This window comes from Grammomys surdaster, unplaced genomic scaffold (genome assembly GCF_004785775.1).
Source record: "Grammomys surdaster isolate TR1022 unplaced genomic scaffold, NIH_TR_1.0 198, whole genome shotgun sequence".
NCBI lineage: Eukaryota > Metazoa > Chordata > Mammalia > Rodentia > Muridae > Grammomys > Grammomys surdaster.
In genome coordinates this window covers 2,207,305-2,220,195 of record NW_021604643.1, presented here as the reverse complement: position 1 = coordinate 2,220,195, position 12,891 = coordinate 2,207,305, and positions in this window count along the sequence as shown.

Below are 12,891 nucleotides of genomic sequence, written 5' to 3'. Positions count from 1 at the left end.
AAGAAAGAAAGAAAGAAAGAAAGAAAGAAAGAAAGAAAGAAAGAAAGGAAGGAAGGAAGGAAGGAAGGAAGGAAGGAAGGAAGGAAGAAAGAAAGAAAGAAAGAAAGAAAGAAAGAAAGAAAGAAAGAAAGAAAGAAAGAAAGGAAGAAAGGAATTGTCTGCATACCAGGTCGTCTGAACTTCTATGCCCTCTGTTTACAACTCTTACTGAGAAAGCCAGCTCCCCAGGGATTAAAAACCTCAAGTCAGACTTGAGGGGACATCTCCTGTACATTTCATGGAGGAGGAAGAAATCAATCTCATGAGATTTTGATATTTGAAACAGCTAGTTTCCCAGCTAGGTCCAGAGAGTGGATCCAAGCTTCTGCAAGCGTGCACCAGCTAAATTGAGATCCCCTTATAAGACCATTCTTAGATAAACCTACTTAATAGTCCACATATCACTACTCTGTAGACACAAATAGTATCCCATATGCAAATAAAAAACCTTGGCAAAGAGTAATAATAATGAAGTTTGCCCAAGGTGACGTCAATGTCCGTAAACAGCTTCATTTCACCACACATCAGCCACCTTACAAAACAAACAATTAACCCTTGCCCCTGTGACAAATGTGAAGACCAGATTTAACTAGAGCTGGTCATCATGGTGACATCTTCCACACAACCCTCCAGACTTACAATTGGAGAAACACTATATGAGGCCTAATCTAAAGTCAATATCTATGGCCCCTAACCACACTGAAGGCAAGCTTGATGAGAAGCAACTGTGACAAAAGTCATTTTGATGCTCCAGAGTTTCCTGTAATTGTAAGTCTGTATAGCTTTAAGATCTTAGCTGTTGCATTTGTGACATGATGGGAACCTAAGAAAGCAAGCATCCCAGGCAATGTGTGCAGATGACTGACTTAGAATATTATAGAGCAAGAATGACCACATTTTAGAAAGTATTCCATTGTGAAGCTTCAGTGAAACACAGCACTTGCATAGAATTTTCCAAGATGTGGCACACTGCATGTAATAAAAATTCAGAAATAACAGGAGACCTGAACTTAAGTTCTATCCAATAGTATTGTTAGCCATGTAACTTTACTCTACAGGATCCATTTATCAATAATCCATAAAGATCATGGATTAGATGATCAGCCCTCATGTATTTAACTCTTTCATAGGAGAAAATCAGGAAGTTATGTGTACTTCTCTAATAAATATAATTACATACTATATAATAAATATGTGGGATCAAACAGACATGTGATAATATTTCAACAGACAAATATTAACTGTCAGAACACAGAGACCTTGCAGATGTTTGGTCCCAACTTGGTAGTCATTTGTAGTGCTCATACCCAGTGCCTCATTAGTGCCCTTCAATAATGATCACAGGAACCTTTAGTATTAGTTCTGAATGGGAAGATTTATTTCTACAGGCAGAGCCTCCAGGAAAATTATCTTAATCAAAAGTAAAAATCTTTAATCAAAATCAAATATTGCCAATTTGAAAGAATGTCTGAATTCACACTTGCCATCAGTGGCTGGGATAATTACTGACAACTGAGTTACCACTTTCCAAGTCACCTCAGTGAGTGTACTTCTTGGTGTCAGAAGCAATCATATCCTCTTTCAACCAAACCTGTCTGATTCCACATCTTCTTGAGGCTGTATGTGCTCACAATAAAAATGACATCAGGATTCCAGAAAGCAGGTACCTGCCCTCTCATTTGGAAATCTGTTACCCCTTTCTTGGCCTACAGATGTCCAGATGTCCACACAGACTGTCTCCCATTTTTTCTTTAAAAGAAATCAAGATGCCATTAAAGTATTCCAAGGCTAAGGCTGTAACTCAAGATGAATGCAGAAGAGTCTACTCAGAAATTCATGAACTGTCAATCCTCTTATATACATAATAGATCAAAATTGATAGCAGCAATTAAATTTTAACTAGAAAAATTTCTAATGCTAGATCTCACAGCCTTTCAGATATCATATGTATGTGTTCATCATGTATTCCAAAAACATTTTTGATCGCTAAATATGTGGCATCTTCGATGCTAATCATGAAGCTTCCAAAGGGGTTGGGAGGGAAGTACGTAAACATACACTTATGACCTAATTTGTTCAAAGGACAAAATATGGTTCCTAAGAAAGTTTTGATAGAGCTTGTTATTCATTAGGCATCTTCATGCCCTCAGATATTCTTTGTCTGTTGCCCAACTTGGATCTGAAAAATAATAGCCGAGTTTGATTTCAATCTCATGGACTGGACAAATACATTCCCTGGGCAGAAAAATGGGCTCTGGCTTCCGACAGTCTGTGTGACTTGGAAGACTTTGACTTGGTTAGCAGGAGCTGATATTTTGAGGCTGAAACCATTTCTGTTTCAAGCAGCATAAAGTTGTATCGCAGGAATTGCAGGCATGCCAAAAGTAATTCCCAGCATTCCGAAAGATTAAGAAATTGAAAACCAAATATTTGGGGTGAAAGCTAGTGTATAATAAGTTTTATATAAGAATATTGCTGCCAGCACATATTGACCTAAGATGTCTGGATTTCATACCCATTCTTCCTGTTTCCATTTAATCGAATGGCATATAAAATTCTTCAAGTGAATACAAAGAGCTGTTTATCTTAATTCTCTTATATATATGTTTCTTTCTTATATATGTGTATGTAGATGCCCAGAACTGAAGAATGGACAATAGAGTGGTCATCTCCTTCTACTGCTTTGTGTATGGGGAAATGAAGGGGTCTGAGGGGAACAATGCCTGCCTGAAATCAGAGTGCTATTGTCCACACTGGGAATAGGCTGGATCTGTATCTTCAGAACTCCGATTCTCCTCTCAGAGTTGTTGCTACAGAGTCACCTGTCCAGGCTCACATATAAATATTGATCTCTCTCTCTTCCATTGAAGAGTGGAAGAGATGTGACTACAGAGAAACCATACACATGGTCTTCCTTTTGAGACTTCCCTTTGATTTTTCTTCGGCTCCCAAGTACTGATCCACACCCTACTAGTCTTCATGCCAAGAGTGTTTCCTCCATGTCAGCCTCCCTCTAGAATGAAGAAAAACAAAGTGGGCTACAGTATCCCAGAACCACTAACCAAGAGCTTCCTTGAGCCATGCCTCTTCCTTCAAGACTTCTGAATTCTCGGAGTTATTGTTTTAATGGAATTTTAATCACCACCATCCCCTTTAGGATTTCAAAGGAATCGCCAAGCCGTTCATCTCAGGGATACAAACAACTTCAAGACATGCTCATTTATCTCAAATCACATGTAGAAAGTTCTCTGGCAGCTGCTCAGGAGAACAAAGGTGAAACCCCCAATTAGGGAATGACTTATACGTAGCTCTCCAGCCAAGAGACAGTCTGTCTTGTTAACCTCCATTGCCCCGGTTTAAGCTGCAGGAGATGATACACTCAAAATTCATTTATTCCTGTTAAGGGTAATTATCTCAATTTTTGATGATGCCTCCAGCCATTGAAAAGTAATTATCCCAGGGAGAAGATTCCCTGTATTTGGGAAGAAAATACAGGAGAGTATATAACACAGATTAGGACTCAGTTTATAACCAGGGCAATTTAATAAGCCTCTCAGAGCATGAGATTCAAATTTAAGCTTCCCAACAGGCTGAGCTTTTTATGTCTTCACTGTATTCTTTAAATCTAAATGACAGCAGGGATATAGAGCAAAGGACTACGAAGGCAAATTTTGTGATATCAAAGGATAGTCTTTATTAGAAGAGACAGTTCCATGACTGTGAGTGATGGGCAGCCTCTGAGGTAAGGTTCTATCCCACCAAGATAGAATAGGCCCAGATTTCTTGCATCTTAAGACAGGCATTACTCCCTCCCCTGCTTCCTGTGCTGTTCATGTTCTTACTCATTCTCTCCTCACCCTCTCACCACCTCTTCCCCTCTCTCCCCCACCACACCCTGCCTCCTCTCCCGCATTTCGTATCCAAATTCTTTTAAAATTAACATTGATCCCATCCAGTCACTTCCAAATAAACACAGCATCTTTGGGTTCTATCCACATGATTTAATTAAAATTATATTTTTCCAGGAGTAGTAACACCATCCTTGTGGCTAAATCCCACAAACATCATTCGATTTTTCTTTTATAGAATGCAGGCATCACTTATGATTTTTTTTAAAGTTTGTGTCCTTTGGACAATAGCCTTAGTCATCCCTTCACTCCTCAGTTCTATGGCCTATGAATGCCAGTCATTCCCACATGTTTCATGAACATTGAAAAATATCTTCCAAGAATTACAATGTGTCAGGAACATGTACACATTAATGCTGCAAAACAGGACATACTGGTGTCCTTATGTTTGCAAAATTAAAAACAATACACGTATCCCAGGCTTACAATTATACTTTCTCCACCTCCCACCCAGGTCTCTTTTTCATTCCTAGTTTCAGATTTTCTCATCTGCTTTCTTTCCCTATCTATGCTTTCCCCATATGTCAGCTTCCCTCAGTTGCTCTGAGGGGGGAAAGAGTTAGGGGAAAGATTAAAAGAGATATATGAGATAGCAACCCCATAGAAAGACCAACAGTATCAACTAACCTAGACCCCTGGGAACTCCCAGAGACTAAGCCACCAGCCAAAGAGAATACATGGGCTGGTCTGTGCACCCCCCACCCCTCCTCACACACATATGTAACAGAGGACTCCCTTATCTGGTCTCAGAGGGAGAGGATAAGCCTAATCCTGTAGAGACTTTGATGTCCCAGAGATGAGGGATGCAGGGAGATGAGGTAGGGAGTGGTTAAGGAAGGTAGAGAATTGGGAGGAGTACCTTCTCAGAGGAAACTAGGCTATGTATTTAGGAGAGGGTGGTGAAATATAAAACAAGCATGCTACAAAGGTAAAGGAATTTTAAGTCAGGGGATGCTATCATTCTGTTTATCTGGAATGCATCATGTCAGGTTTGTTACTATGGGGAAATACAAGCTTATGGAGAAAAGAAGAAATCTTGATAAATTCTTGATTATAAACCACGTGCCAATGTTTCAGAAGACTGAAATATTGGTCTTCAGGCGAGGAGTAGAATTTGGAGATCTTATCATGTTGTTCTGGGAAAGACAGATGAGAAAGAAGAGAGATAAGAGCCTAGTTTCCACCCCTGAGTTACCCTATACCTGTAGTTTTTCTTAGACCCTTGTAGGTAACTCTATTCAGTCCTCTTTATCTGACTCAACCCAATGATAAATGTGTCTCTATCCATCCATGTATATAGGTGTGCTTCAGGAGTCTATCTCAAGTCTTTTTATACTTTATCCAATACATCTAATTCAGAACTTCTCATCTCCAATCATGGCTTCATGGACATTCATATTTGTCATACACATCTCTGTCCAAAACTCGTGTTGTTGACTATAGTGGTTTTAATAAAAATGTCCCTCATAGGACTATGTATCTAAATACTTGGTTCTCAGTTGGTGATGCTGTTTGGGGAGGTTATAGAACTACGTGCCGTTTTGTGAAGGAAATACATCACTAAGGATAGGTTTTGAAGGTTTGTAGTCTCACCCCATTTCATGCACAGCATCTCTGGTCCATGGGTACACTTGAGACATCATTGATCTCTCAGCTTGCTGTTCCTACTGTCTGCTGCCGTACCACGCCTGACATTCCAGCCTCCCATTCTGGAACCATACACCAAAACGAAGTCTGTCTTTTGTACATTGCTTTTTCCTTGTCTCTAGGTCAAGTTCAGTTCTGCTTAGAATCAAGACTTCAGATGTTCTCATTGTAACTTCCTTCTTTCACCACTCAATTAATTCTACTATGTTTGACTTTATATATATATCATCCCTTTATCCATTTAAGAACATGGCTGCAGGCAGCACCAGGCTTAGACTCTGCCAATTCTGCAGCCCTGTGTCAAGGTCTGTAACTCTTCCTAATAATTCCACCTACAGTCCCCAAGAATTCCACTAACTAGACAAAAATGAATCCATGTCCCCTTATGAAACTGTAGAAGACATCCAGACCTCATCAACTAAACATACTGAGAGGGGAAAAGGGTTTCCCAAAGAAAATCAGGGTATTATCTCGGAGAGAGGAAATGGGATTGGAGACTAAACCAGCACAAATTATATGCATAAATAATACAAGGTAGATAGATGGAAGCTGGTTGCATGATACATAGTAGTAACTGAAAATTTCAAAACAAAATAAGAGAAACAGATGTGTAGATGTTAGAGATTACAGAAAGACATGAGAAAGGACATGAAGAAAAATTTATTTCTCCACACTATTCTTTAGAGTTCTTAGCCTTGTGAGATTTGAGAATGCAGCTTTCGGTGTGGTGGTCATTTCAAAAAAAACCAACCAAACAAACAAACAAATAAAAACAGCCTTTAAGAGTATGTGGCAATTAAGAAAGGATAAAAGAGAAGAAGATGGAGCTGTGAGATCCTCTGTTGGCTCTGAGCCCTTTCACTCTGTATTCACTCCAGCTCATAAGCTTCAAAAGCAATAAATACAAAAGTCAATAAACAAAAGCACATTAGCTCAGAAGTAGACAGCCCATGCAGTGTGGAGTCCTGACCATCAGCCCGTGCTAACTGACTACATCTCAGAGTGGTCAGTTAAGCAGCCTCTGAGAGAAGAGAGCAGCAAGAGCGTGTTCAAGTCTGAAGGCATAGCAGCAAGCTGCACAAAGAAAGCCTGGGCTATCAATACCAAGTCAAGTATTTACCAGTTCCAGGGAAGTTTAGTATGTGTATGTCCTCTGAAACTTTATAAGTACACTGTAGGAAAATTTGGTTTTAGAGGGTAGGAGAGACATAAAACTTAAGTTCCTTTAAGAAAAACATTTCCCAATTTGTTTTCATTTTTGCATTTGTTTCTTGGGCTTTCTAAGGTGTATAAAGGTAATTTTAGTAAGTTGTGATATTCGTTATATTTCTAAGATTGTCACATATCAATTTCTAAATATGATGGATAAATCTTAGAGCAGCCATAGAAAGAACCTTAAAAGCTACTGTAAGGAACTATGTGGTGTTTTAATATCTCAAAGAAATGCTGCATAATGAAAATCAAACATATTTTGCTTCTACAGTCTCTAAACCATATATATTTCTTTAGGTGGACTTTTTGGAAACAATTTTTGCAAATTGTGCCCATAGTATGCTCAGCATTTCATGTCTACACCACATTTACACAATCCTCCTGTGGGAAAGAAAAATATAAAATGCCTTTTATAAAGTACAAAATTTTAATATTCTATTCATTTGATTGTTTATGCCATCAAGAATTTTTATGCAAGTGACTGAGAATGCAAAAACACACAAGGTATACACCTGTTTGCATAACATCCCAGTGCACTTGAGAAAAGAGATACTTAAACATACCCTGGCAGTCATTGCGTTGGAAAGGGTCTTAAGTCAGTGGGACAGAAAGGTGTGATCAATTTCACTAAACATTCATTTTAAGTGAAAATCAACTCTATTTTTAATGAAACAATTTCAGAATTTTGCAATTTACTATAGTACTTCCTTTTGAGTTTTGGCAAAACGAGTCTATAATATTTAAATAGTTTCCTCTATTTCTAACTTTCTTGGGTTTTTTATTAGGTAGAGCTTGGGGATTTTATGATGCCTTCCAGTTATTTATTGGTATAATCATTGACTTTTTTTCATTTCCTTTCTTGATGTAACAAATTATACTGATAAATTTCCTAAAACATCCGCATGGTCTCAGAGTATACTCTACTGTTAACGTTACATAATTCTTTTAAAATAGAAGCAGAATCAATTTCTGTATACTATAGAGAGTTTTTGTACCCATATACTTATAAAAAACTATAATCTTTCATTTTAATATATTAATAATTTTAGCGTATTGGTTATTCTGACATGGAAAGAATCAGGAAACTTTGGTGGAACTTTATCCTCAGTGGTCTACAGTAAGTCAATACATTTTTAAGAACTTAAAAAATTTAAAAACTCACATATTCTATCTTGTACAACTCATCTTCCATTTGAGATAAAAAGAATTTTGGTTCTATAGAAGGTTGTATTCTCTGAGAAATTATCTGGCCATCTATGATTCATTGTCATAGACTATGTTTTCTGTGGGAAATATTGAATTGAATGTCAGTGTTGGGGGAGAGGGTTGGAAGAACTCTTGGGAGAGCAGACCTAATCAGGAATCAAGAAAACAGGAATCAGATCTTGGAGATAGGTCAAAGATGCAGATAGAGAAGATGGAGACAACAGAGACTCCAGCCTGCCTTACCAACTGCTCTCAATCTAGGACTAGAAGCAAAATCAACCAACTAACAACAAAGAAAATTTCTTGACACCAAGTGATATCTGAAATAAAAGGGTTTATTTGAGCCATTAAAGATGGTATAAAGAAAGGCGCTGGGTCCTAGAACAAGTAGCCACAGCCACAAGAGTAGAGTAAGCTAGTAAGAATTGGAAGAAGATCTGTCCAACAGACCATAATGTTCCCACAATAAAATTTTTGACAAAGAAACCATGAATTGTTTACATCAAACCTATACTATCTATGAACAGAGGAGCAGACTAATACAATGGGAAAGCATAAATAGCATGACACTTCAAAAGTAGTCCTTACAACTTCTGGATTGTTCAGGATCATAGTTAGATGGGATAGTTGTAAGGGTTAGTTATATATTCAAAAACATGAATAACTTTTTATTAGTTTTTGTCTGTAATTGTTCTTACTTTCTCTTATCTCCTCTCCTTCTCCCTCTGTCTCTTAGGATCTCTCTCTCTCTCTCTCTCTCTCTCTCTCTCTCTCTCTCTCTCTCTGTCTCTCTCTGTCTCTCTCTCTCTGACTCTCTCTCTATCTCTCTCTCCCCCTCCCTCTCTCTCTTTATCTCTCTCTCTCTCTCTCTCTCTCTCTCTCTCACACACACACACACACACACACACACACATACACACACACACACACACACACACACACACACACACACTCCAACAACAGATACATGTATAAATAGAGAGAGATTGTTTTTTTACAAAGGATTACTCAGTGTGATTATAGAGGCTAAGAAGTCCTTCAGGCTTTGCTATAATCAAGATGTCCAGGGAAATGAATAATATCTGCTTGAGTAAGGGTTACTATTACTGTGATAAAGCACCATGACCAAAAGCAATCTGGGGAGAAAGGGGTTTTGTTTTATTCATAGTTCCATATAACATTTCTTCATCAAAATTAAGGAGGGCAGGAACTCAAGATGGGGAGGAACTTGAAAGCAGAAGCTGGTGCAACAGCCATGGAAAAGTGCTGCTTACTGCCTTGCTCCCCATAGTTTGCTTAGCCTTTTTTCTTATACGATCCAGGATCACTAGTCCAGTGATGGTCCAACACACAATGGGCTGGGCACTCCTATCAATCACCAAATAAGAAAATATCCTACACGCTTGCCTGAACCCCAATCTTATTGAGATGTTTTCTCAATAGAGGTTTCCTTCTCTGAAATGACTATAGACAGTGTCAAGTAGACATAAAACAAGCCAGCATATTATAATTTTCAGTCCTGGTCTAAAGGCTTGAGAACTGAAAACAGTGCCTACATCTAATGAGTACAAGACAACATTGAGGTCCCAACTCAAGTAGTCAAAAAAAAAAAAGGACAGAGGAAATTCTTCTCCTTCCATCTTTTTTTTATATATATATAATTATCAGTTCTGAACTTTTAATGAGGTTATAGGGAAACTTCATGCTAAACATAATTAGGTTTCCTATGAAGTAGGACAGCTAGTTTATTTATTTATTTATTTATTTATTTATTTATTTATTTATTTGGATATGTTATTTATGTTTCAGATGTTATCTCCTTACCCCATCCGCCCACACACACACCCAGGAACCCCCTATCCCATCGCCCTTCCTCCTGCTTCTCTGCGGATGTGCTCCTACCTACCACCCCACTCCCACCTCTCCACCCTCGAATTCTCCCACACATGACGTCCAGCCTTCATAGTATCAAGAATCTCCTCTCCCACCTATGCCCGACAGGGCCATTCTCCCTTACATATACAGCTGGAGCCATGGATCTCTCCCTAGGTGCTCCCAGGCTGGTGGTTTAGACCCTGGGAGCTTTGGTTGGTTGGTATTGTTGCTCTCCTCAAGGGGCCATAAACCCTTTCAGCTCCTTCAGTCTTCACTCTGACTCCTCCATTGGGAACCCCTTGATCAGATCAATGGATATCTGTGAGCATCTGCCTCTGGCAGACCTCTCAGAAGACAGCTATATCAGGCTCCTGTCAACATGCACTTCCTGACATCCACATCAGCATCTATCTTTGGTGACTGCACAAGGGATGGATACCCAGGTGGAACAGTCTCCAGACAGCCCCTCCTTAAGTTTCTGTCCCACACTTTGTCTCCATATTTGCTCCCTTGAGTATTTTGTTACTCCTAAGAAGGACCAAAGCACCCCCACTTGGTCTTCCTTCTTCATGAGCTTCATGTGGTCTGTGAGTTGAATCTTGGGTATTTCAAGCTTCTGGGCTAATATCCAATAATCAGTGAGTCAATGCCATTTGTGTTCTTTTGTGATTGGGTTACCTCACTCACAATGATATTTTCTAGTTCCATCCATTTACCTAAGAATTTCTCAAATTCATTGTTTTAAATAGCTGAGTAATACTCCATTGTATAAATGTACCACATTTTCTGTATCCATTCCTTTGTCGAAGGACATCTGGGTTCTTTCCAGCTTCTGGCTATTATAAATAAGGCTGCTATGAACATAGTGGAGCATATGTCTTTGTTACATGTTAAAGCATCTTCTGGGTATATGCCCAGGAGTAGTTTAACTAGGTCCTCAGATAATGCTATGTCCAATTTTCTGAGGAACAGCCAGACTAATTTCCAAAGTGGTTGCACTATCTTGCAATCCCACCAACAATGAAGGAGTGTTCCTCTTTCTCCACATCCTCGCCAGCATCTACTATCACCTGAGATTTTGATCTTAGCCATTCTGACTGGTGTGAGGTGGAATCTCAGGGTTGTTTTGATTTGCATTTCCCTGATGACTAAGGATGCTGAACATTTCTTTAGGTGCTTCTTGGCCATTTGAGTTTCCTCAGCTGAGAATTCTTCGTTAAACTCTATACCCCATTTTTTATAGAATTAGTTGGTTGTCTGAAGTCTAATTTCTTGAGTTCTTTGTATATATTGGATATTAGCCCTTTATCAGATGTGGGATCTTTTCTCAATGTGTTGGTTGCCATTTTGTCCTTTTGACAGTGTCCTTTGCCTTACAGAAACTTTAAAATTTTATGAAGTCCCATTTGTCAATTCTTTATCTTAGAGCATAAGCCATTGGTGTTCTGTTCAGGAAATTTTCCCCTGTGACCAAGCATTCGAGGTTCTTCCCCACCTTCTCTTCTGACATCATACAGATCCTTCCATATTTTGATCAGTGTTTCAGGGTAGATACCCAAAGACCACTCAGCACAACCAAACTCCAAATTGAGAATCTGTATTAAGCTGGCCTTTGACTGCCTGGAGAGAAACGCTTCTCAATAATCAGCCTCAAACACATTTTGCAGGGAGATATTAAACGCAAAGAACACAAAAAACTACATCCTGGTTGGGAGTTGCAGGATCAAGAAAAGCAAGCAGTTTAACAGAAACAAAGAGCATCCAGTTAGCTGGAACATTTCAACCTCTAGTTTCTAGAACACATTTGGATGCTTTCCCAACATGTGGGCTTTTCATAATGAAGTAGAGAAGATGGCTCCAGGTAAGACAAAATGAAGGAAGTTTTGTCCTATTACACCCGACAGCTTGCATAATATCCACCCACTGGCGAGAACCTTCTCTGTATTCAATATAATTGTAAACACTAATGAAATGTCTAATGAAATATCAATAATTTTGTAGTTCAGTCAAATTGGCCCATAAAATCTTACAAAGGTGAAGGTAGAGGAGCACGCCTTTGTATGTTCGCACCATTGGTTGTGAACTGTCTTTTGGCAGCCAACTATCCTCCCTAGAGCCAAGAATGGCCTATATAGTGCCTCAGTGGAGCACCTTCTGTAGCAGGTGAGGGGATCTGAGTAACAGTATCTGGGTGGCACTATTACCTGCAATGAATGTGCTTTACTTGAGCTAAATTTTGAACATAACATAGGCCAGCAATTTACAGAGTTTCCAAGATTCCCTTATCCCATTATGGCAACTAATTATTATTTCACAACTTTATCTGGCAACTCGTATGCTCAATACTCTTCAACATGCTGTTTTTCAAATGGAGTCACTCAAAAATAAGTGGACAGTTTTTCCATTTGGCACATATCTGATTTTGGTAATCCAAAGTAAGTTTTGACTCTCAGAGGAGAGTTTCCTCACAGCCTTACCACAAGTGTAGCCATTGTGTTGTGTTCAATTTGTTACACTCTGCTTTAACATTTTCTGCCTCCAACAGTCAGATAAGGTTCTCTGGGATTATAGAATATCGCATAGTACTTTTACCTCTGAAAAGACTACACTGATGATAAATCTTACGAAACCATTGTTAAATATAGCAAGACCATTATTTGTATCCCCCTGAGATATTAATTTATTATTTGCTCCCTGTGATCACATTTCACATATTGCTGTGGATACAGCATTGATGAGTGAGAGGATTGAAACTCTCCACGATATGTTTTGCATCGGATTTTGGACCCTGATGTCAGTGTGCATGCCTTTGCACCTTCCCACCCCCAGTGCTGCCCAGTGCCACCTGCTGACACATGCTCTAATTGAGTAGTTCACAAGTGTTGTCTTCACCTGGTTATGAAATCAAAGCTCAAAATTCTCAATTCCTCTTTCGAGAGCCATTTGCAAAGAAAGAAAAAGAAAGAAAGAAAGAAAGAAAGAAAGAAAGAAAGAAAGAAAGAAA